Below are 25,275 nucleotides of genomic sequence, written 5' to 3' on the forward strand. Positions count from 1 at the left end.
TTGGGGCAAATTGAATCACTTCTTTGGATGGCATAAGTACATCCTGGGAAGGAGAGAGTAATAATTGTCAGAAAAATGAGAAAACTATCAAACGTTTGTAGAATAACCTCTATACTGTGATACACGTCTCATTTCTTTTCTCTGAGGTAGTCAATAGCTTATCTTTTTCTCCCCCCATCCATCTGGAAAGCAAAAATACAGAGACACCCATAGGACCAGGAGAGGTTGGACAGGAACGCAAGGGTCCACCATTAGGAAAAGCAAGTCGGCATGGAGGAATGGTTCAGAACCAAGGACAGTAGCCTACGTACCTCTGCCACTTCCCCCCACAGAGAATTTGGGGCTTGATATGCATTTTCTGGCATCCATTCTCTGATACGTAAAATTAGAGGAGTTGAATCATACACTATTTAAAACTCAGCTCTAATCTGTAAATTCATGATTCCAGCTTATTTGCACTGCTCTCAGATCCCTGCCAAACACCTTCAGTTTCTGCTAATGTAGAAGGTCAGCCTTGTCTATCGGATGGACATAGCACTGAGGGTAATATACTGAACTCGCATCAATTTACCGAGGAAAAGAGGACAAGCAAAGGGTGCTAATTTATTTCTCTGTATTCAGCTGTTTGGTAACATTTGCCAAGCCCTGCAGGGGATAAAGCAGGGAGAAGTCACAGATTCTTTCCTCAAAAAGTCTGCAGTCTAGAGGGCAGGTGACAAGGACTCAAATAACTTTCTTACTGCGTTTCTCCTTCCTCCTTCATATACACACTGTATGCATCTCCCTACGTAAGACTGACTCTCAGAGAAGGATCTTAGAATTTTTTCTTTCATGTAAGTTTAATTTACTGAGTTACTGTTTACTTTAAACCTCATCTGCCTTATGGAATGAAGGTTAATGAGGCTATGATTAACAGATTTTTTTTTAATTTAAATTTTATTTTATTTATTTACTTTTATTTTTTATTATTTTTTTTAACAGACATTTTTTTAATTTGGGCAAGTCCGTTAAAATTTGTTCATCGGCAAAATAGGACTACGATATTGGCTCTGCCTATTTGTAGCTTTTGTCAGCTTAGCAATCCTCTTTCCATTGCAGAAATAGTACTCTCAGCCCTAATTCCATGTGGCTCTGGCTGGACTGGCAATCATGTCTACTGTCTGGTCACAGTAGTGACTATAGATTTGAGCCCAGCCAATGGTGTTAAACTGCTCCATTGTTCACAGAGGTTGGCTCTAGCGATGGGTACATGGCCAAAGCAGGGCCACTTAGAATCTCTCCACATGATCTGATTTCTGCTTCATCTGGAATTGCAATCTACAAGGATGATGTAAGCTTTAGTTGCCTGTAGGAAGCCATCTACAATAGGAGAAGATAACACTAATGTGTTAAAGAAAAATGAAGCTAAGATACAGAGAGGGAAGGAGTAAGAGAGAATGAGAGAGGGAGAGAAGGAGAGAGAGACGTTGTTTGGCCTCTGGATCCAGCAAGGCCTGAATGTAGCACATTTTATGTTTGCCAATACATTCCCTCTTATGCACGCTTAAAATATGTATCTTTCACCTGTAACCTAAAAGAATCCTGACTAACATGCTAACTCTAAGAGTTATTATGAGGACCAAGTGAAATATTTGAAAGCCTTTTGTCAAACACAAAATATAAAAACTGCCATAATGTTCTCTGGAGCTAATCCTTTAATCTCTCCATATGTCCTTAAGTGCACAATAAATATTATTCCTTCAATTCGGTTCTGCAGCCTCGATGCCCTGATGATGGGGAAAATGTTCAATTCTCCTTCCTTTGATATTAAGGTAAATGTTTCATTTATTAAATTTCTCAATGAACTAAATAATAACCTGAAAGATCTCTGTGTTCTTTCTGTATGGGTTAAAAATGCATAACTACTCAGAGTTAAGTGCAAACAGCTTTTTGCATTACTTTATAATAAGACCCTTAAGGAAAACATTGCCCTCTTAATGTTTTGCTTAAATTGCAGTGAAATGGCTGCCATTTTGGATGATAGAACACCCTACCATTCACTGCCCTTGATTTTATCTGCACTAAGATGAATCCATTATAGTGACATTCCTGAAATTCTGAGGCAGGACAAAAACTTTTGCAGATGTTCTCTAAAATTAACCTCTCTTTCTCTTTTGGAGGGAGGAGCTCTTTAGAAAAACTTGCATTTCTAAAGCATTTTTAGGAAGTCCTTTTGGAGCCTTGACTTATAGTCAGAACTGTAATTAGTCTTATTTTTTCTCCAAGCTTGAAATATCTTTGCTGGAAACATGGGACTTTGTCTTTTCTCTAAAAGTAGGACATTTTGGAGTATAATTTAGAGAAGTTGAAGATTTGATAGTTGAAGTGAAAGCAGGAGCTACAGCGGGATCTAAACATTTGGTGGATCTGAGCTTCCAACTGATAGAGGTGGTTTTGAGCCCTTAGGAGGCCACCTAGCTCAGTAATTTCTAAAAATTGATCTATAGCCCATAGGTCTTCCTGATATGGTATTTAATAATTGAGAAAGTACTGGTCTTTTCTTGAATTTTTATGAGGACTTTTGGTTTCCTAGATTTTCATTATTACACACAGAGTCTATTCCTAAAAACCTATTAAATAGTTATTAAGGGGTTATTCATGCTTATTCAAATTTGATATCCAGGAACTAAGCTTATTGCACTATTGAGTTACTGAGGCCACAAATTAAGTGTTAACTTAATCTATGCCACCTATGCTGATCCCATCTCTATTCCTCAGTAAGACCACATTCATTACCTATGTAGGGCCTTTGCACTTACTATTTCCTCTGCCTGGGAACATGGTTTCTTAGTTCTTTAAACACTTGGCTCCACCTTGCCACTTAGGTATCAACTCAAACGACTCCTAAGAACCTTCCCTGCCCACCCCATTAAAACAGCCAGCCACCAGTCACTCTTGGTGACTGTATCCCATTTTGTTCTGTACATTGCTTTTTATGTTTATCGTCAATCTTGCCCTTGTAGTTTCAGCTCCTGAGGACAAGGCCTTGTTCATCTTGTTCACGTTTGTATCACCAGCTTCTAGAAACTATGCCAGATGCATAAATAAATATTAGCTGGATGAAAAAAAAAATCTGGTTTCCATGCAACTTTACACACTGGTGTGCAGCTGTTAGATTCCTGCCAGACATTGGGAGCGGGTGGCCTCGGCGGACTGTGGTGTTTCTGGCTGCTCTAAAAGATGACGGCAGCCTTTGAAAAGCTTTAGAGTCACTTATCAAGAAGAAGCGTTCTTCACCTGGAATTCACAGATGGGTTCGAGAGGCACATGAACCTCCTGAAATTTTGCACACGTTTTTGGGGGGGAGAAGGGCAATGACGTTCTTCGTGTTCCCGGTGGGGTGGGCAGCACTGGTTGAGGCCAACTTGCTGCTAATCTTGGCCAGTCCAACCCAGTTCCGCAGCACCAAGCACGCACTGGGGCTCCCAGCATCTCTGCCTTTCCAGCTTGGGCGCCCTGCCTCAGGCTCCGAGCAAGTAGTCAATCAAGTCCTTTTATTTGCCTTTTTTTAATTGATCATATATGAGAAAGAGATTTATTTAAATTTATTGATTTATTTTTGGCTGCTTTGGTTCTTTGTTGCTGTGAGCAGCTTTCTCTAGTTGCAGCGAGCGGGGGCTACTCTTTGTTGCGGTGCGCAGGCTTCTCATTGCAGTGGCTTCTCTTGTTGCGGAGCACGGGCTCTAGGCATGCGGGCTTCATTAGTTGTGGCATGTGGGCTCAGTAGCTGCAGCTCGCAGGCTCTAGAGTGCAGGCTCAGCAGTTGTGGTGCACGGGCTTAGTTGCTCCGCGGCATGTGGGATCTTCCCGGACCAGGGCTCGAACCCGTGTCCCCTGCATTGGCAGGCGGATTCTTAACTGCTGTGCCACCAGGGAAGTCCCACAGGACATTTCTTGAGGGCATTAACTGCCCCCTAGGCCTTGGGAATAGGAAGTGCCCATGAGCACCAGTTGTAAAGTTGTTGTTACGGGCAGTGTCCACAAGGCGGCAGCATTTCTTCATGCCCAAGTCGGGTTACTCGGGCAAGCAGAGGCTTAGCGAACGAAAAGTTGTCTTCCTGGGTTGTGAATGTGGAATGTGCCAGGTGCCAGAATGTGGAAAGTGCCAGAGCAAACACCCAAGGGCTTGTGTCTCACTACTTCTTCCCCATTAAACTTCACCCCCCAGACAAATCCGAAGCCCTGACTAACCACCCTGCCAAGGGTGCTGTTGTTCGTAGGTGGGCTGAATCGAAGGAAGGAGGCTGAAGATGGGAACCCCAGTGCCAGGAGATGTGGAGGCTAGGGGGCTTTTGGAAGCTCCTGCGGGCTGGAGGGTCCACCTTCGTTTGGGTGCACTAGGCTTGGTTAAGCTGTAGGAGGGCCCGCATGGATCTGCAGATTGTGGTCCCATGCAGAGCCAAACAGACCCTACGGGTTAAAAGGGGGGCTCGTTGGCGGGCACGTCCTCCCCAGCCCTCTCGGCCAAACCACAGTCCAGCCTTGGGACCCAAGCCTGCTCAGGCTCCAGGGATGGGTTACCAGCCCAAGTCAAGGAGGCCAGAGGGGAATATAGTAGGCATTGCTCTGCTTTGCTTTGCTTTGCTTCGCTTTTCGTAATTTCATTTTTATGATATGTTGGAATATAGTTGACGTACAGTGTTGTGTTTGTTTTCGGTGTACAGCCATCAGATTCAGTTATACATATACATACAGTATATCTATTGTTTTCAGATTCTTTTGCCATAGAGGTTATTGCAGAAGGTTGAGTAGAGTTCCTGGTGCTGAGCATCAGGTCCTTGTGGATTATCTATTATACCTATATGTATTTGTGTGCATGTGTTTGTTCCGACCTCCTAATTTATCCCTCCCCCTTCCCCTTTCCTTTATGTAACCACACATTTGTGTTTTAAGTCTGTGAGTCTCTTTCTGCTTTGTCAATTAGTTCATTTGTATCTATTTTTCGATTCCACCTAGAAGTGATAGGATACGCTATTGGTCTTCCTGGGTCTGAAGTGCTTCACTCAGTGTACGATCCTCCCAGGTCCATCCATGTTGCTGCCAATGGCATTATTTCATTCTTTTTTAGGGCTGAGTAATAGTCCATTGTAGATATGTACCACGTCTTTTTTTATCCATTCATCCGTTGGTGGACATTTTGCTGGTTTCTGTGTCTTGGCTATTGTAAATAGTGCTTCAGTGAACGTTGGTGTGCGTGTGTCTCTTCGAATTACGGTCTTCTCTGGATATACACTCAGCAGTGGGAATGCTGGATAAAGGGTAGCTCTCTTTTTAGTTGTTTTCAGGAACTTCAAGACTGTCCTTTATACTGACTGTTACCAATGTACATTCCCACCAATAGTGTAGGAGGGTTCCCTTTTCTCCACGCTCACCTCCAGCTTTATTGTTTGTAGACTTTTGACGATGGCCATTCTGACTGATGCGAGGCATTACCTTGCTGCAGTTTTGATTTGCATTTCTCTAATAATTAGGGATGTTGAGCATCGTGTCATGTGTTGTTTTTTTTCTTAAACAGTGTCAGTAAAATTTACCTCTTGAAATTTCCTTCTTGAGTGTCGCCGTGTCTTGAATTCTTTTTGCATTACCTACCCCAGGACATTACTTGAGGGCAGGTGTCATTTAACAGTCCCCCAGGCCTTGGGAATAGGAAGTGCTTTTGAGCAGCGGTTGTAAATTTGTTGTTACGGGAAATGTCCACAAGGCGGCAGCATTTCTCCGTGCCTAAGTCGGGTTACTCGGGCAAGCGGAGCCTTAGGGAAAGTCGTTTTCCTGTACTGTGAATTAGAGTGGAAGGTGCCAGAGCAAACACCCAAGGGCTTGTGTCTCACTACTTCTTCCCACTTAAGCTTCTATCCCCGCAGACAAATGCGAAGCCCTGCCAAACCGCCCCGCCGAGGGTGCTGTGGTTCAAAGGAGGGGCGACTCGCAGGAAGGAGGCTAGTTGTTGGAAACCCAGCGCACGAGACGTAGAGTAGGGGACTTTTGGGAGCTCCTCCAGGCCGTAGGGTCCACCATCGTTTGGGTGCACTAGGCTTGTTTAAACTGTAGGAGGGACCGCCTGGATCTGCAGATTGTGGTCCCATGCAGAGCCAAACAGACCCTACCAGTTAAAGGGGGGGCTCGTTGGCGGGCACGTCCTCCCCAGCCCTCTCTCTCGGCCAAACCACAGTCCAGCCTTGGGACCCAAGCCTGCTCAGTCTCCAGGGATGGGTTACCAGCCCAAAGTCAAGGAGGCCGGAGGGGAATATAGTGGGCATTGCTCTGCTTTGCTTCACTTCTTGTAAGTTCATTTCTATGGTATGCTGGAGAATAGTTGACGTAGTGTTGTGTTTGTTTTTGGTGTACAGCCATTGGATTCAGTTATACATATGCATACAGTGTATCTATTATTTTTCAGATTCTTTGGCCACAGAGGTTATTGAATTAGGTCAAGTGGAGTTCCCGGTGCTGAGCTTCAGGTCCTTTTGGATTATCTATTGTACATATATCTATTTCTGTGTATCCATTATCCCGACTTCCTAATTTATCCCTCCCCATTCCCCCTTCTTTTATGTAACCGCACGTTTGTGTTTTAAGTCTGTGAGTCTCTTTCTGCTTTGTCAGTTAATTCATTTGTATTTACTTTTCGATTCCACCTAGAAGTGATATCATATACTTTTGGTCTTCCTCTGTCTGAAGTCCTTCACTCAGTGTATGATCAACACAGGTCCATCCATGTTGTTGCCAATGGCATTATTTCATTCTTTTTTATGGCTGAGTAATAGTCCATTGTATTTATGTACCACGTCTCCTTTATTCATTCCTCTGTTGATGGTCATTTAGGTCAAACAACAGATATTTATTGTCACAGTTTTTGCGGTAGAAGTCCATGATCAAGGTGTAGGCAGGGCTGGTTCCTTCTGAGGCTGCCTCTCTCCTAGTTACTGGTGGTAGCTGGTAGTCTTTGGCATTGTTTGGAAGAAACTTCTTAAAATGTTAAGTAGCAGAAAACAGATTGGACGCTGCTGTTCAGTATTGTACAAAAGGAGACATTAATTCTTCTGTATCAAAGTTCTTCGCTGATTAGCAGCTCTCCCTGGAGAATTCAGGGTCAGGGTCTACCCAGACTCCTCTTCAGCGATAAGGAATAGTTTAAGAAGTTGTACTTAAATTATGGAGCACAGAGCACCTATGTCTCTGCACTTTAGCATTTATATCCACGTTTCCATTTTGAACCAAACTTTCTAGAAAGTCTCTCGCTCATATGACAAGGCTCTCATAAGAAAAGACACTGTGCCTTGAGCACTTATTAATATTCGTGATTATTTCTAAATGAAAACTAAAATGAAATGATGTTGTCAGGCTTAGGAAAATGCATTATGAAAAGTCACCAAATATTGCCATGCAGAGCATGCCACTGAAAGCTTTAAAGATACAGTCAGTACATTTCAGTTTACCTAGAATCCCACTTTAGTAAATCCAGAATGTAAGTTGAATTGCACGTGGTTTTCTATGTTAAATGAAACACAATTGATAGACTGAGCTTAAAGCTTATGTGCAAACCTGGCTTTTGAATCATAACAGACCTGGTTCTACTCCCAGCACCAGCCTTTTACTTTCTGAGCAAGTAACTGGGCAAGTATTCCAAGCATCCCTTTCCTCATCTGCAAAATGCAAGTAAATATACCTGGCTCTTACGGTCATTCTGAGGTTTAAATAAGTTAACTTACAAGATCACAGGGTACAGCATCCGTTGAAGGAAAGCACTTAGGAAAACGGCAACCATTGTGAAGTTAAAAACAAAAAAAGCCACTTTTTCCTTTGGTAATTAGAAAACCATAAGTGCACTTGATCCTTTGTCTTGAACATGATGTTTATATAAATGGAATCTTTGAAAAGCCACACCTGGATAATTTTCTTTCCATCTTGAAATGTACCAAATTGCAAAGGGAGTGTTTCATTGTGTATTTTGGTGGCGGTGTAAGAATAAGTTACACCTCCAAGTAATGGTTTTGAAAAGCCATCTATGCTTACATAGAGTACAGAGTTCTTTAAGAAAAAAAAAAAAAAACTGGAGCAAATATTCTGGGTGTTCCACCAAAGCTGAGAAAAGTGTTGAGGTGCTATATAAGCATAAGAAACTAGGAATGATGAACGCTGTTACAGCCGGGAGGGGGGAAACATGGAAGGAGCTGGTAGATGGTGGTATCCTGTACAAGTGACAGTCCTTGTGCCTGTAATACGTTGCTCTAATATAAATTCAGAGGATACCTTCGAGCTTAGTAAATCAAAAATAGATTTGAACCTTATTGATTGAATTTTAAAAAATCAAATCATTCTTCTTCTGAAACATATTTGTAGTTACAGGATATTGCCTGAAGTTTGAGATTATTAAGGAAAAAAGACCAGCCAAAAACAGAGGGTTAGAATTTAGAAGGTCTCGGATTTTGTGTTTACTTAAATTCACCATTTCCAAGTCTACCATGACAATATACCTAACCAATAAAATAAATGGTATCACTGAGGACAGGAATCGAAGGACACCATATACTTTCTTTTTTAAATTGAATTATAATTGACACACAATATTATATTAGTTTCTGGTGTACAACATAGTGATTTTATATTTTTATACCTTACAAAATGATCACTATGTCTAGTTACCATCTGTCACCATGCAGAGTTATCACAGTATTTTTAACTTTGTCCCCTATGTTGTCCATCACATCCCCATGATTAATTTATTTTATAGCTGGACGTTTGTACCTCTTAATCTCCTTCAACTGTTTCACCTGTCCCCTCATCCAAATTATCCTTTTTTCTTTTTTTTTTTAATTTTTATTTATTTATTTATTTATGGCTGTGTTGGGTCTTCGTTTCTGTGCGAGGGCTTTCTCTAGTTGCGGCAAGTGGGGGCCACTCTTCATTGCGGTGCGCGGGCCTCTCACTATCGCGGCCTCTCTTGTTGCGGAGCACAGGCTCCAGACGCGCAGGCTCAGTAGTTGTGGCTCACGGGCTTAGTTGCTCCACGGCATGTGGGATCTTCCCAGACCAGGGCTCGAACCCGTGTCCCCTGCACTGGCAGGCAGATTCTCAACCACTGCGCCACCAGGGAAGCCCTTATCCTTTTTTCTTAAGGGACCCCTCATAATGTGTAGGATCTGATGAGGACTTCATTTTTGGTTGCTTTAATTGGGGAAGGAGTGAAAGGTGGTAAAGTGAAGTGAGGGTGAAGATGCTGAGAAATCTACCCCCCATCCACAGAGCATGAAAAGGAAGAGGTGTCTGAGATCTTTTTGTACCAGATAATTGAGCTTATTATCCTGATGATTAATGACCTTCTTAGATCTCTTTCTAGCCCTGTAATTTTGTAATTCCAAGAATAATGTCTCCCTCTAGCTATCAAGGCAATTAAGGTAAGGATCACATTTAGGCAAAAGTGAGATTATGGTGGGAGTCATCCAGATAATTACTATAATCCTCTGCTTTCCCTTTAACCCTGGAAGTCTGGGATGTTAATCAAAAGATAGGCCCTCTTGACTGAGTGAACGGACGGCTAACTGGGTTCACTGAGATGTGCAAACACACTAGGTACCACAGTGAATGGCAGCTGATGCTATCTCCGCCCTGTGGAATTTTGGAAGTACTGACGTAGCTGGACTGAGCACAGTAAATTGTCTAACAGGTTTGGGCAATCTTACTGATAATGACAAGTAACAAGAAGGCTCTGAACAAAGGAGTTATTCCAGAAACCACTAGAATAAATTGCCTTTGACAAAAGGAGAATCACAGTGGACCCCCAGCGAAACTGTGAAGATACAGAAACGTTGTTTCAGCAACAGTTCACAACACTTGGTGGAGAGTAGCTCTCAGCCTTTGAGCTCCTACCCTTCCTTGCCAGCATCTTCTCGCCCCTCCCCTCATACTGAATCCCCACTGATGCCTTTTGCCCTACAGAGAACCAACGCAATGTATCCCTTTATTTCTTTGATGTACCCATCCTCAGTCCTATGATTGCCCAGAGAATGGGAATGAGTGAGATCAGTGGGTGACATGGATGGTATATGAAACCCTCAGGTTATGGACTTATCCCCTGAAGAGTCATGCTAAGTAAAGTTGGCATTTTAGGCAGAAAGAGGGATCAAAGGTTCACAATGCATTTACTGAGCATCTACTATGTGCTGGAATTTTAGAAGCAGCTGTGGCTCATTCCCTTTAACTTTAGTCAACTACAGGCCCACAAGGAAGATATTGTTGACTTTCTCACACTGTTGGGCAGCTGCTCTTTCATTCTGCTTCTGGGAAAGAAAGTGGTAAGATGAGTGGACTAAAGAGAATTGGTCTTTTTTTTTTTTGGTTGGTTTCTAGGCTATAAGAGATGGGTGACTTCAAAGATGGTGACCCCTTGTTTGGAATTTTCTGACTGAGACAGCTCTTGAGACTTGGAAAACTTGCTTTTCCCAACCTTTGTTGAATTTGAGGAAGCAGCCTACTCTCTCAAAATAGGCTCATCTCAAAGTAATTGAGGTGTCTCTCAATTACTTTGACTTATTAAGGTTATGAAGTGTCTTATCTTGTTAATTAAGTTTAAAAATGCAAATTATTAAAAAAAAATAATAAATATTTTTCGGGACTTCCCTGGTAGTCCAGTGGTTAAGACTCCACGCTTCCACAGCAGGGGGCCTGGGTCCGATCGCTGGTCAGGGAACTAAGATTCTGCATGCCGCGTGGTGCAGCCAAAGAAAAAAAAATTAATAAATATTTTTAAAATGCCAGCAAATAACATAGAAGGAAAGCCTTCAAGAGAGCATAATGAGGGGACTTCCCTGGTGGTGCAGTGGTGAAGAATCCGCCTGCCAATGCAGGGGACACGGGTTTGATCCCTGGTCCGGGAAGATCCCACATGCCATGGAGCAACTAAGCCCGTGCGTCACAACTACTGAGCCTGCGCTCTAGAGACCGTGAGCCACAGCTACTGAGCCCACATGCCACAACTACTGAAGCCCGCAAGCCTAGAGCCCGTGCTCCACAACAAGAGAAGCCACCGCAATGAGAAGCCTGCGCACCGCAACGAAGAGTAGCCCCCGCTCGCCGCAACTACAGAAAGCCTGCGCACAGCAACGAAGACCCAATGCAGCCAAAAATAAATAAACAAACAAACAAATAAATAAATTTATAGAAAACAAAAAAGAGCATAATGAGGATGCAAAATTAAGGTGAAGAATGATACAGTAAGATGTATCTATAATTGTTTAAAGACATACAAAGCCTACTCTGTGTAGTCAAATCAGATTCATTTGTAAGGAAGAAAGAGGCCTTCCACTGCCTGTTGTCTAGCTTTTATGGCCCCATTTGGAGGCCAGGGTTCAGAAGACCCAGCAATTCTGGGTGAGCTCAGACCCACCCTGGCTAAACACATCCCACTGGAGCGTGCACTGTGTTTCTGCCTCGTTCTGCTTTGCAGACTTTCCTGAGGCCCTCATGGCCCCCATGGAACGTGCAGCCCAAAAGCGTCCGGGAAGCTAATGCCCTGGGGGCCATCTTCAAGCAGTGGGGAAGAGGGGCTTGCGTATGAGTCTGCCATCCTCCACTTCTCTAGGTGGATAATCCTGGGCAGCGTCTCGTGTGCTTTTCAAAAGGTCCTGGTGGTACTGAGGCCCTGTTGCCCCCATCCAGTGCAGTCTGAGCAAAGGTACATTGACACTGGCTTTCTCAGCCCCACCGCCTTGCTCACTCGCGCTTCCTGCGACTCTGCCGATAGATGAATTGCGCCAAAGTCCTTGTCTCAGGGGTTCCCAACAACAGCCACCCAGGGAGTGGCAGTCTCCGATAATATTCTGTAAAGTGCTGGGACTACAGGTGTCTCTCAGTTACTTTGACTTATTAAGGTTATGAAATGTCTCCTCTTGCGAATTAATATAAATTGTTAAAAATTTAATAAATATTTTAAAAATGTCAGCAAGTACTAGGAGGAACGCTTTAAGAACGCACATGAGAATGCAAAATTAAGTTGAAGGATGATATGGTAAGATGTTTATACAATGGTTTAAGGACACACAAAGGGATATCTTACGTAATTGATGGGCCACATATGCTTATGCATGAAGGATGTGTTCCAAATTCACAGTAGTGGCCTCCTCTGGGGAGGTAAACAGAAAAATGGGGCTTGCAAGGGCTATAGAGAGCATTTCAATTTAATCTGTAACTTTTGTCAGGTATTATTTTTTTTAATAAATTTATTTATTTTATTTATTTATTTTTGGCTGCGTTGGGTCTTCATTGCTGCTCTAGTTGCGGTGAGCAGGGGCTACTCTTTGTTGCGGTGCATGGGCTTCTCATTGCGGTGGCTTCTCTTGTTGCGGAGCACGGGCTCTAGGCACACGGGCTTCAGTAGTTGTGGCACGTGGGCTCAGTAGTTGAGGCGCACGGGCTTAGTTGCTCCACGGCATGTGGGATCTTCCCAGACCAGGGCTCGAACCTGTGTCCCCCGCATTGGCAGGCTGATTCTTAACCACTGCGCCACCAAGGAAGCCCCTGTCAGGTCTTTTAAAGAAAAGATTTGAAGAAAAGTGGAAACAATGTTAACATTTGTTCATTTTGGTTGGAAAGTATGCAGGCATTTATTATATTTTCCGGTATTATGTATTTTAAAATTTTCCCAAATTAAGAAGTTAAAGCAGTTTTAAATGTTTTCTAATGTCAGTGAATTCAAAACTTTTAAAAAGAATTAAGATGACCTGCATAAACTCAGCTCGTAGCAACAACCAATATTGCCAATTGGATATATTTTCCTCCAGATTTTTTCCTAACTTAAAATTTGTTGACTTGAAATGCAACTATTAGTCTTGCTTTCTTTAGAAGCCCAGAACTTCTATTGTGGACTATGGTAACCAGGGAGGAAGCATTGGTAACAGAGAAATTTTTAAAATATATTAATTTCTTCTCCAGAAAATGTGAGATTAGCACTATGAGAGTAAAGATGGAGTGTGACTGATTTCACGGTCACATAGTAAAGAACGTTTGTTCTTGCCCCAGATGGCTGACCACCCAATCCAGAATTTTTATTGGGAATAAACCAAGTTCAACCACATTTCTACCCTTCCTCTACCATCCATCTGTAAAAACTGTAACATACAAGCTTCATTCTATCTTCCATAAGTACTTCTGGCTACTGAGCTATTTTGTTTTTTCTTCTTATGATTACAAATAACCTTCATTAAATGTGCAAACTGAACTTACAGTCTGGAATCGCGTGCATGGCTGCCACTTGGAATTATTCAGTATTATTTTTTATTAATATCCGTGTTGGGGGACACGAGAACATTTTGATAAATTCTCCTGAAATGTGCCAGATCGTTGCATATTTAGAGTATCTATTTGCACAAAGCAATGACGTGAACATATGGCTCACAAGTTCTGAAACCTGATCCTGTTAGATAGATGAATGCTGGTAATTTATCATGTGCCGCCAGGAGTAGGGAGATGAATTGTAAAACCCTTTCATGGTTTCTGGCATCCAGGCAACAAACCTTTCTGGCCTTTCTCTGTCTGCCCTTGGACTCATCAGCATCTCTGTGAAGTAGGATTCAAGGATGAAGTCCACATGAAACTTTTGCTCTAAGTTTTTAGCAACAGACTGACCAGGAGCAGACCTAAAGAGAAAACGTTACAGGCAGAAAACCACAATGTCTTTTCCTCTGAGGTTTTGTTCGTTTTTAAAAGAGCTTGCAGCTTCGCATACTGCAAACCTTTCTTTCTGTTTCCCTTCTCCCCTCACCGCCACCCCATGGGAACCAGGAATAATAATTTCTAACGACCCAGGAGAAGGGGGTGGGAAAGTATGCTGCAAAGCCATGGAAGTGACATGAAAACTCTTGACTCCCTTCAGACTCGCCAGAAACTGTAAATAGGAACGCCTGGCAAGAGGGGAACAAGGGACAGACCTTTCACTTCTTCAGAATGCTCTTGAACAGGAGGGAGGGAGAGAGAAGGAACGTTTCAGATATTTTGCACGAAACCCTCTTCATTCATTTTACAGCAGAGCTGCTTGGCTTTATGGGGGAGCAGTTATCTGGGCAGGACTCAAGAGCTGAAGAATATTGCTGCAGTGGCTGCTGGTGATGGGATGGGATTTTAAAAAATTCCTCCTTGGGGAGAAAAAGTCGACAGAATATTTGTTTTTTTGGAGTATGTGTCTATTACATGTCTGTTATGGACTGCATTAGGTCCTCCCCAAATTCATATGTTGAAATCCTGACGCCCTCCCCCACCCCCCAATGTGACAGTATTTGGAGATAGGGCGTTTAGGGAGGTAACTGGTATTGAATGTGGTCATAAGGGTGGGTCCCTAATCTTACGGGACTGGCGTCCTTATAAGAAGAGGAAGGGACACCAGAGATCCCACTCTCTCTCCACACGTACAGAGAAAAAGCTACGTGAAGACCCAGACACAAGGCGGCCACCTGCAAGCCAGGAAGAGATCTCCCACCAGAAACCAACTCTACCAGCACCTTGATCTTGGACTTCCAACCCCAGAACTGTGAGAGAATACATTTCTGTTGTTTGGGCCACTTAGGCTATGGTATTTTGTTCTGGCAGCCCAAGGTGACTCACACAGTGTCGGTTAACACCGGGAGGTGGATTTCATCTCACTTGGGTATGTTGAATGGCTCTGGATACATATTAAGGTCCGAGAGGTGGCGGCGTGATTAAGGGAATTGGCTGCTGGACTCAGGCAAGCCTTATCTGAATCTCAGTTAACTGCTTCCTAGGTGCGTGACCTTCAGCAAATTACCATCTCTTTGTGTGTTTCCTCATCTGTAGAAGAGGAATAATAATAGTTTATACCTGCAGGATTGTTGTGAGGTTAAATGCTTTAATGTACGTAGAGCATGTCACAGTGGCTGGCAAACAGATCTACAAAATGCCAGCTCTGTCGAGGAGGCTCAGAGCCTCGTGTGTTGACAGTTTTTTCACTTTACAAAGAACGTCCATAACCATGATTATGTTTGATTTTTATAGCCATCTTATGAGATTAGTTGGAAAGGCAATGCTACACCCACTTGAGGGAAGAGGAAACCCAAATTCAGAGAAGCCAAGAAACTTTCCCGAGCTCGAATTTCTAACAAATCTAATAAATCGAGCAGAGCCAGGCTTCAAATGAAAGTCCCCTGACTCCAAGTTCCGAGCTTTTTGAACTAAATTTGCTATCTCTCTGAATTCCTCCCTTCCCCCCTTGTTCCCTCTCTTCTGGTCTTCTTTTCACCAAACATGTATCAAGTTTCTATTATGCTCCTGGCATTTCCCCTCTTTCCCTGGACCTGTGTTTCTTTTCTCTTTATTCATTTTGACCTTGATGCTAAGTGTGTGCTACGTGTGTGTGTGCACGCATGCGCACGCCTGCCTGGGGACATGCCTGCGTGCCCACGCTGGTGCTTCCCGTGCTGTCATCTCCGTGGGGAGGACCCTCTGCCTTGAGTCTCTCCTCCTAACCCGCCAGCTTTTTAGCTCTAAGAAGTCAGCACTCAGCTTTCAAGGACATTATAAATAGAGCCTTAACAGTACTCTCTTTTCTTATCTGAAAACTGACACCAAACACTGGCAAACAGGACAAAAAGAAGGAGAACAGGATAGTGGTCGAGCAGATAATCAATATCTTTAAATGATATGAGAGCAGAGATTCCCAAAAGGGAGGTGAAAAGAGACCTGAAAATGACAGCCTGAGAAAGCTTGCTGGGCTCTTCTAAGGGAGTGAGGGATAGGGTGTTGTTTGAAAAAGCAGATTTCATATTACAGTTTTCATATTTGGGGAGATGTCAAAAATCTCTCTTATCCTCATAGCACAAACTACAGAAATGAAAGCTCAAGAGAATCTCCCTGACCCCTGCAGCTGTGTAGGAGGTGGGCTCTGAATTGTGAGGTGAGATCGGTACCCTGCATTTTTGGGCCGTTTGGGATGTGAATTTTAAAAGCTGGGAAATGTTATTCTGCAGTCTTCAGAAGAGAAGCAGGACCTGAAAGCTGGGAGTCAGTGCCTGAAAGGTTCCCATGGAGTTTGAACAGACCATCAAATCCAAATCCCCTATTCTACAGATGAGACAACTGGGTCCCAGCGAGAAGTCTCTGGCTGGAGGGCTAGTGTTTACAGTGCCTCATCCAGCACTTGCTTCTCCCTGCAGGTTGAGGAGTATCGGTGAAAGGCCAGGGAACTTGCAAGGAGCCATCTTCTAAGATAGAGAATTAAAATGTGCCTGGAGGAGGTTGGGACCCAACCCAGAGCATTGGCTCACTGGGCCTGAAGGAAGCCATTGCAGTGGAGGACTGCAGATTATTCTTATTGTTCTAGATGGGTTCAAAGAGTCCGCAGCTTTTCAGGTAGGTCCGTCCAAAGACCTGAAGTGGTGGATTGGACAGCAAAGATGTGGAGGGTCATGAAGTAGCTGCTGGCTTTCTGTGCATAAATAATGCCCCTCTAAGGAATAGGGGTTTTTATCCCGTACAATAAGCCACCCCCAAAGTGTTGGTGACCCTCGCCCTCACCCTTACCTTGACTCTGATACACACCCTGACTTTTACCTGTCCTTTAGCTTGAAGCTGAACTGAATCCTTTCCTTGATCCTTCCCCTAAACCTGCCTCTGATCTTCACCATGCCCCTGAGCCTGATAACCTGACCCAGACTCTGACCCTGAACCTGATCTTGACACTGACTGATTCTCATCTTCACCCATCACGTTGAACTTGTCAAAGTCACCATGTTCCTGATCCTGACCATGACTTGCACACTAACCCTGATTGTTCACCCTCTTCAAGACCCTGACGTTCAGGCTCACCCTCACCATCATGTTGATAGTACCCTGACCCTGACTCTAAAATGGACTCTGAATCTGACCCTCAATTTGTTCCTGACTGTTATCTAATCCTCTCCATTGACCTTCAAACTAAATCTGACCATGATGACACCTTGAAACTGATTCTACTACTAACCCTACCCCTGAACTTGACCTTCAACCTGACCCTGATTTTCACCCTGATTATCATCCTCAACATGACCATCACCCTGACACTGATCCTGAACCTTACCTGACCTTGACCATCACCCTGACATTGACCTTCAACGTGATCCTTACCCTAAACCTGACCACGAATTTGAACTTCATCATCAACCTGACCCTGTCCACAGATATGAAACCAACTGTGACCCTCACCATGACCCTGAACTTGATGCTGCCTGAACTTGATACTGACTGTAACCCTGATCTATATATTCACCCTGACTACTCTTTACTCTGAAAACCCCACCCTGAATCTCTCCCTAACTCTGACCCTAAATGTAACAATGACATTGTCACTGACCCTCAACCTTGCACATAACTTGATCCTGACCATAACCCTCACACTTACATACACTCTGAATCTGACCTTTACCTTGTTCCTTACACTCACATTTCTGGTAGCCTGACCCTCACCCTTATCTTTTTCTGAACTTGTACTGAACCTTACTCTTACCCTGACCCTAATCACGAGCCTCACAATGAACTTGTCCCAAAATGTGACCTGACACTGACCTTCAACCTGACCCTCACTGTGACCCTCATCCTCCATGACCATCTCCCAAATTGATCCTGAGGTCACTCTAATGCTGGCTCTGACCTTCCCACCCTCGAGCCTTACTTGAACTTGATTCTCAACTTGCCCCTACCTTTAACTGAACCTGATTGCCATCTTACCTTGAAAACCTTCACCCTGATCCTGAAGCAGACCCTGACTCAGACACTACTCTCACACTGACCCAGAAACTGAATTTGACCCTGAACCTTACTTGATCCTAAACTTTACCCTGACTTTCACCATGTCCCATGTCCCTCAGGCTGACACTGACCATGACCATCAACAAACCCTTCCGCTGACCATCCACCTCTCTCCAAATATGACTTGACCTTCACCCTTGCTCTGACTCTCATGCTGACTCTGACCCTGACCTTCACTCTGAATCTGACCCTGACCCTCTCCCTGAACTTCATCCTTACTCTCACCATGTCTGTAACCTTGACCCTTACCCACATAAGTGCACAGAACCTCCCCTTCATCAACCTGAACCTCACTCTTATCCTAAAGCTCGTAATTACCCTCTTCATGACCCTTATCCTCAAAGTGACTCTGACCTTGACGTCACCCTGACACTGGATCGGACTTCCTTACTCCTCAAATATTACTCTGTCTTTGATGATCAACCTGACCTTACCCTGTTCGTCATTCCAAACCTGACAAACACCCTGACCTTGACCCTTCTATGACTCTCACCCTGAACCCTACCTTCACTTGTTTGTTACCTTGATCCTCAACATGCCCCTAATCCTGGTCATACCTTGATTCTTACCTCACACTGACAGTGAACCTGACTGGAATCCTCAACCTGACCCACATCCTCATCCTGTCCCTCGCCTGAACAATGACTATTACTCTGAGCCTCATCTTCACTTTCACCTTGACCCTGATCCTAACCCTCACCCTGACCCTGAAGTTCATTCATATGTTTACCCTAACTCTTATCACCACCCTTAGCCTGGCCCTGACAGTGACTTTGATCCTCAACCTGACCCTCACCCTGACTCTGAGATGTACACTCACCGTCACTCAGAACTTGTACCAGACCTTCTCGTCTCTCTCACCTTGACACTAACTCCCTCACTGACCCTGACCCCCACCTTGACCCTGACGTACACTCTGACCCAGATCCTGACACTGATCCTGACCCTCACCAGGATCCTAAAGATCAGTGTCATCATGACTTTGACCCTCAACCTCACCCTGTCTGACCCTCAATGTGACTCTGGCTCTCATAATGCTTTTCAGAATTCTGCTGACCCTAACAATGACCTACCGTCACCAAGCTGGGCTTGAACATGAAATCTCGTACACTTACACACTAGTTTCATCTAGATTTCTTATAACTAGCAATCAGAACACACTTTTGATAACAATGTATAATTCTGAACTTGCTTACACTTGTACTCTGTGTTTTCAAATGTGTTGCTTTGATTTATGTTAATACGGTCTACTTTTGAGAACGTGTGATTCCCATTGATTTGCCTCAGAAAAAGCATGGGTTAACTCTAGCAGTCAATAAGAATTTTCTTTAGAGACTAACATCTGATTTCTTCTTTACTGCTAGTCTGTTCACACAAATATGATTTTCAATGATATTTGCTTTAACTCACAATAAGAAGTTACTGTGGAGAACAGTGTATAAATATGAACTCATTTTCACATATATGGCTTAGATTCCTCTTATCTTGCTCTAACAGGAAGAAAATGCAATGGAGATGAGTGTGAGTTTCTGGGGGATTTTTTCTTATATAAATCTTATATACATCTCAGTGTAAGCAAACAGAAAGTAGAACTGGAAAAAATTCGTATTAATGGAAAGAAGCTCAGTCTCAGACATTTCTCACAAAAGAAACTCCTTAGTGCTCATTAGAGTAAACCAAGATGAACGCATATGTGGATGTTCATCTCAAAGGTACATCCTTACAGCTGATGAGGAAGAGTCTAGGTAGTACAATAGTAATGAAAAGAATCTGTATTAGTATAAACAAACTCAGTCTCAGACATTCTTTTCAAAAATAACTCTGTATTGCTTTTCAGAGTAAAGCAAGATAAACATAAGTATAGCACAACACTTTATTTATTTACTTATTTTAAAATTTATTTATTTATTATTTATTTTTGGCTGTGTTGGGTCTTCCTTGTTGCACGTGGGCTTTCTCTAGTTGTGGCGAGCGGGGGCTACTCTTTGTTGCGGTGCGCGGGCTTCTCATTGTGGTGGCTTCTCTTGTTGCGGAGCACGGGCTCTAGGCGTGTGGGCTCAGTAGTTGTGACTCGCGGGCTCTAGAGCTCAGGCTCAGTAGTTGTGGCGCACGGACATAATTGCTTCGCCGCATGTGGGATCTTCCCGGACCAGGGCTTGAATCCATGTCCCCTGCATTGGCAGGCGGATTCTTAACCACTGCGCCACCAGGGAGGCCCCTATTTGTGTCTTTAAAAGGCACATTCTTATTAAAAAGAGAAAAGAAAAAATATACTGTTTACTAAATAATTTTAATTGACCCTTTGTTCTTAAAATGTCCATGGATTAAAAAAAATGCAAATCTCTTTGATTAGTAATAATCATGGGTTATATGTTTGTACTTGCCTTCTCACAGCTTTTAATATGAGATAAATGTTCATAAAAAATTGCCTACACAGTTTTTAACTTTCTGTCCTTTAGGTGTCTCTTATGTCTAGAGAAAAAAGAAAGGAGTGATTTTTTTAAAAAATAAATTTATTTATTTTATTTATTTATTTTTGGCTGTGTTGGGTCTTTGTTGCTGTTCGTGGGCTTTCTCTAGTTGCGGTGAGCGGGGGCTACTCTTCGTTGCCGTGTGTGGGCTTCTCATTGCGGTGGCTTCCCTCATTGTGAAGCACGGGCTCTAGGTGTGCGGGCTTCAGTAGCTGCGGCATGCAAGCTTAGTAGTTGTGGCTCACGGGCTCTAGAGCGCAGGCTCAGTAGTTGTGGCGCACGGGCTTAGCTGCTCCGCGGCATGTGGGATCTTCCCAGACCAAGGATTGAATCCGTGTCCCCTGCATTGGCAGGTGGATTCTCAACCACTGTGCCACCAGGGAAGCCCCGAAAGGAGTGATTAACTGAAGAAAGTACTTGGTGTAGACAGGTGATTATCTTGGGTACAAGCACTGCAGAGATACAGGTATATACATGAGGTGATTTTCTGTTTATTTTTAAAAGTTGTGCACTTTATTCACATAATAAATTTAAGATGATATTTTATTTAGTGTACTGACAATTATATTTTAAAATTATAGTTTAAAACTTTAAATTTTTGCCTATTTATATGTTTTATATCTATGTATGTCTCGATGCATACAAAAAAGGTATATATCCTTTACTATAATTTGTTACACAAGTAATGTGCCAAAAGAATAAAATTAAAATTTGGGTCTTTTGTGTAAAATGATTCATTATTGTATGCCCAGATCAACAGAAGCTCCTTTTTGTCACCAACTGTTAACTGTTGGTTAACTATTAATGCTTATGCTTTTTGCATATTCATCAAACATTTTCTCAGCGAGTCCCTTGGATAGCCTTGACCTAATTTGTTCAAAGTTAAAAATGCTATCACAGAGTTAAAGTCATCCTTTAGACAGACAACTTCCAGAAATTAAATCAGTTCAGATGACTAGCATAATTATCCTCACTCAGGGTTGCCTGCTCACAAAAAATAAAAGTGCAAATATTTATACAAATGTGCTCTCATGGGAGCTCACAAATTCAGAGTCACTTAGAAGCAAAGGTGTTTCTAATCTTGAAAGTCCTAAATAAATTGGACAACACATTAAAGAAATTTTAGGTGGTTTGTTAGTACCTAAGAAAATAGCTATAATAAAAAATGAAAGGTCAAAGACTTAGAATCTTACAGCAATGCTTCCGCTGACCACTATTATGTTTTAAAAAAAAAAGTTAACCTAGATAAATACTCTTATAATCATACAGACAAGAAAAGTCCTGGAGGAATTCAAAGAATGTCAGAAACAAGTCCCTATTTCAACTTAGGATGTTCATTACATTTTCTGGAGGGCTGCTTATATGCCAAAACACTTGCAAAGGGAGTTTAACAACAGCTCTACATGGCTTTGCCCATAAAGCAAAGACAAATCAGCAACAATATCAGACCAACACCAGTAGCCTAATTTTGCATGTAGACGTCAAGGATGTTTCCAAGAGCAAGTCTCACCTGCCAACCACACAATCCTTAAACTGTCAAGGTGGGTCCTGGACAGGAACCAAGGGCCCTAGGGCCCTTTAAACACCTCCAAATGGACTTCATACAAATCCTTTCTGCAGTGAATTAGAAATATGTTCCTTCCATTGTGTATTTATTGTCAGCGTGCATCTAAGTTTTTCCTTGCTGGAGAGCTATGCCCACACTTGGGTGGCTTGGTTTTGTTTTCCCACCAGGGGATTCCCACTTACTACTTTAATGGCTGAGATACTCGTTTTACTATTGCTGCGATTAAGTACTTTTACGCAGAAACTCCACTGTCCTTATTGCCTACAAGTCCTCAAGAACAACCCAGAGAACTAACGGAATTTTAAAACTAAAATTAACAAAGCTCTCAAAACCCCTTCACTGTTCGCGAAGTTCAAGCGCGAGGGAGCCCCCGGCAGCCCCAGGAGCACCTGCTACGGCGGCCCGGCCAGGATAGGGGTTAGCAGGGAGATCTGTTGCATCTTCCTCTTTCCTCAGAAGGAAGAACGACACAGGAGGCAGGGTCGGGGCTCAGATAAACATGAGATTGCGACTACCTGTTCCTTCGAGAAAGTGCCCTAGCGCTGGGCAGGCCAGCGGGCTCGCAGTTCAAAGGGTGACGCTTCGGCTGCTGGAGCGCACGCGCTCGGTGTCTCCACCTGCTGGTACCGTGGTCCATATTTTAGGGGTGAATTAAAGTGTGCGATGGCGTTTTATTTTTATTTTTTTAAAACATTAACAAGTAAAATTAGGTCAGGTATACCCAAGGGAATCTCAAAAGAATAGTTGAAGAGTATGCATAAAACTTTGAGAATTAACAATAATTTGGTGATAAAAGGAACCTCTGTTGATCTGGGCGTAAAATAATAATAATTTTTACATGAAAGACCTAAATTCTAATTTATTTCTTTGAAACATCATTTATGTAACAAATTTTAGTAAAGGATCTGTTAATACACATTTATTTGGATGAATTCAAGCACACCTATATATGCAAACATATAAATAGGTGATAATTTAAAGTTTCTGAAAATACCATTATCCTATATATAGACCTGTGATCTGTGAAATCATTAAACCTAGTATAATCAACATTTATAATAATTAGTATCTTTAATTAAAGTAAGCAACCTTTTTTTTTTTTCTTTAGACAGAAGAGATGCCCAGAGGACAGAAAGTTTAAAACCACCCAGCTTTTCTTTTTTTAACAGTAAATATTTATATCCTAATATTTTAACATATTGAAATGGCAAAAATACAAGGTATTCTAACTCTAGCAAAGCTGACTCCACAGGTCCTATGCCTATGTGTGCATTTGATTTGTCAGCGCCTTTGAGTCAATGACTCCCGGGAACATACCTGTGATTGAATAAACTGGGCTTATTACTGGTTGCATCGAGGGAGAACACACAGCTGTGGTGTGCCAGAGGGTGTCTCAGTAAGAGACTATTATAAAATAACGATTATAGAATTTGGTCTTTTGTTGGGTGATTTGGGGAAGGTCTATGGAAGTGAAGGGTTTGCTCTGGATTAGGTGTTGTTAGAAAGCAGGGCCAATTCTATAATTGGGTATTTTTGTGGATATACAAACACATAATCAGGTAGTAATTTAAAGTTTATACATACAGCTCTAAAATGTAATTTAACTGCCAGTTTACTAAATAAAACAATATATAGATCAAATTACATTCGTTATGTGAATGAACTGCAACAAGTTTTTAAAATAAACACATAGAAAATCAAGTAGAATCTCTCTCTGTAATTCTTGTACTTAGTGTAATCAACTATCTACATTAATTATTATCTTTTTTTTTAAATAATTTTTTTTTAATCCCCAAATTCTTTTTTTTTTTAATGATTTGCTTATTTATTTATTTATTTATTTATTTATTTATTTATTTATTTATTTATTTTATGGCTGTGTTGGGTCTTCGTTTCTGTGCGAGGGCTTTCTCCAGTTGTGGCAAGCGGGGGCCACTCTTCATCGCGGTGCGCGGGCCTCTCACTATCGCCGCCTCTCTTGTAACGGAGCAGGGCTCCAGACGCGCAGGCTCAGTAATTGTGGCTCACGGGCCCAGCTGCTCCGCGGCATGTGGGATCTTCCCAGACCAGGGTTCGTAACCCATGTCCCCTGCATTGGCAGGCAGATTCTCAACCACTGCGCCACCAGGGAAGCCCCCTAATTATTATCTTTAATTGAAGTAATCATTCTTTTCTTTCTTTTTCTATAGACATAAGTGACACCTAGAGGACAGAAAGTTAAAAACCATCCAGGTAATTTTTTTGTGTGAGCATTATCTCATACTAATTAAAAATTTTGAGAAGGCAAATACAAATATATATGTATTATCATCCAAAGGCATTTGCATATTTTAAATCACTGATAATTTAAGAAATAAGGGGTCAATTAAAATTATGGTTTGTAAACAGTGTTTTATATATATATATTTTTTCTTTAAGTAAGAATGTGGCTTTGAAATGAATGTGTTTTGCTGTCCTTATGTTTATCTCACTTTACTCTAAGGAGAAATGAAGACTTTCTTATGAAAGGAATGTCTGAGGCTGAGCTGATTTGCACAAATAGGAATTCTTCTCAATACTACTTTTTGTTTGCCTAAACTGAGACATATGTAAGATTTATGTGAGAAAAAAAACAAAAACAGAACTCAAATACACTTTATCTCAACTGTTCTTTCTTCTTATGAGTTTGAACTGGGTAAGAATAACCTAAGCTGTGTATGTGAAAAGGAGGTCATATTTACACATTGTTTCCAAGAGTTACTTCTTATTGCTAGTTAAAGCAAACATAGTTGAAAATTATATATATGTGTACAGACAAGCTGTAAAGAAGAAATCAAGTTCAGAATCAAACTTTCCTCTCTAAAAAAAATTCTTAATGACTGTAAGAATTAACAGAGTTGAACCCAGGCTCTGTCTGAGGCAAATCAATGAGAACTACATGTTCTTCTAAACTGCACTTCTTACTTTGAGGTAGACCATATTAACAAATCAAAGCAGCTTATTTGAAAGCATGCAGTGCAAGTGTAAGCAAGTTCAAAAGTATACATAGTTCTCAAAATTACATTCTTACCATGAGTTACAAGGAATCTCAATAAAACCAGAGTATAACTGTACAAGATTTCATATTCAAACTCATCTTGATGATGGCAAGGCTCACGTCAGGGCCAAGGTCATAATAGGGATTAGGGTCTGTATCAGGGTCAGTGTCAGGCTCTAGTCAGGGTCAGGGTATTGATTAGATATTTAAGCATGACAGAGTGTCAGGCTCAGGATAAGGGTAGGGTTCAGTTCAGGGTGAGGTTAGTAATGAGGGTCAGGAGAGGATCACAGACAGGATGAGGGTGAGGTTCAGGGTCACTGTCATGGTGAGTGTGAGCTTCGGGTCACAGAAAGGATCAGGATCAGTTTCAGGTTCAGAATCAGGGTTAAAGT

At 42.2% G+C, this 25,275-nt stretch overlaps 1 protein-coding gene across 1 annotated transcript in view; it reads left to right on the plus strand.

Moving 5' to 3' along the window:
- The window catches only part of SLC25A26 (solute carrier family 25 member 26), a 298,689-nt gene that overhangs the window by 113,274 nt on the left and 160,140 nt on the right, over window positions 1-25,275 (plus strand). The window contains exon 6 of the mRNA XM_082412391.1: window positions 24,054-24,096. The gene's annotated coding sequence lies outside the window, so the exon portion shown is untranslated. The remainder of the gene's footprint in view (window positions 1-24,053; window positions 24,097-25,275) is intronic.

This window comes from Balaenoptera physalus (assembly GCF_965194825.1).
Source record: "Balaenoptera physalus genome assembly, chromosome: 11".
In the NCBI taxonomy this organism is placed as follows: domain Eukaryota; kingdom Metazoa; phylum Chordata; class Mammalia; order Artiodactyla; family Balaenopteridae; genus Balaenoptera; species Balaenoptera physalus.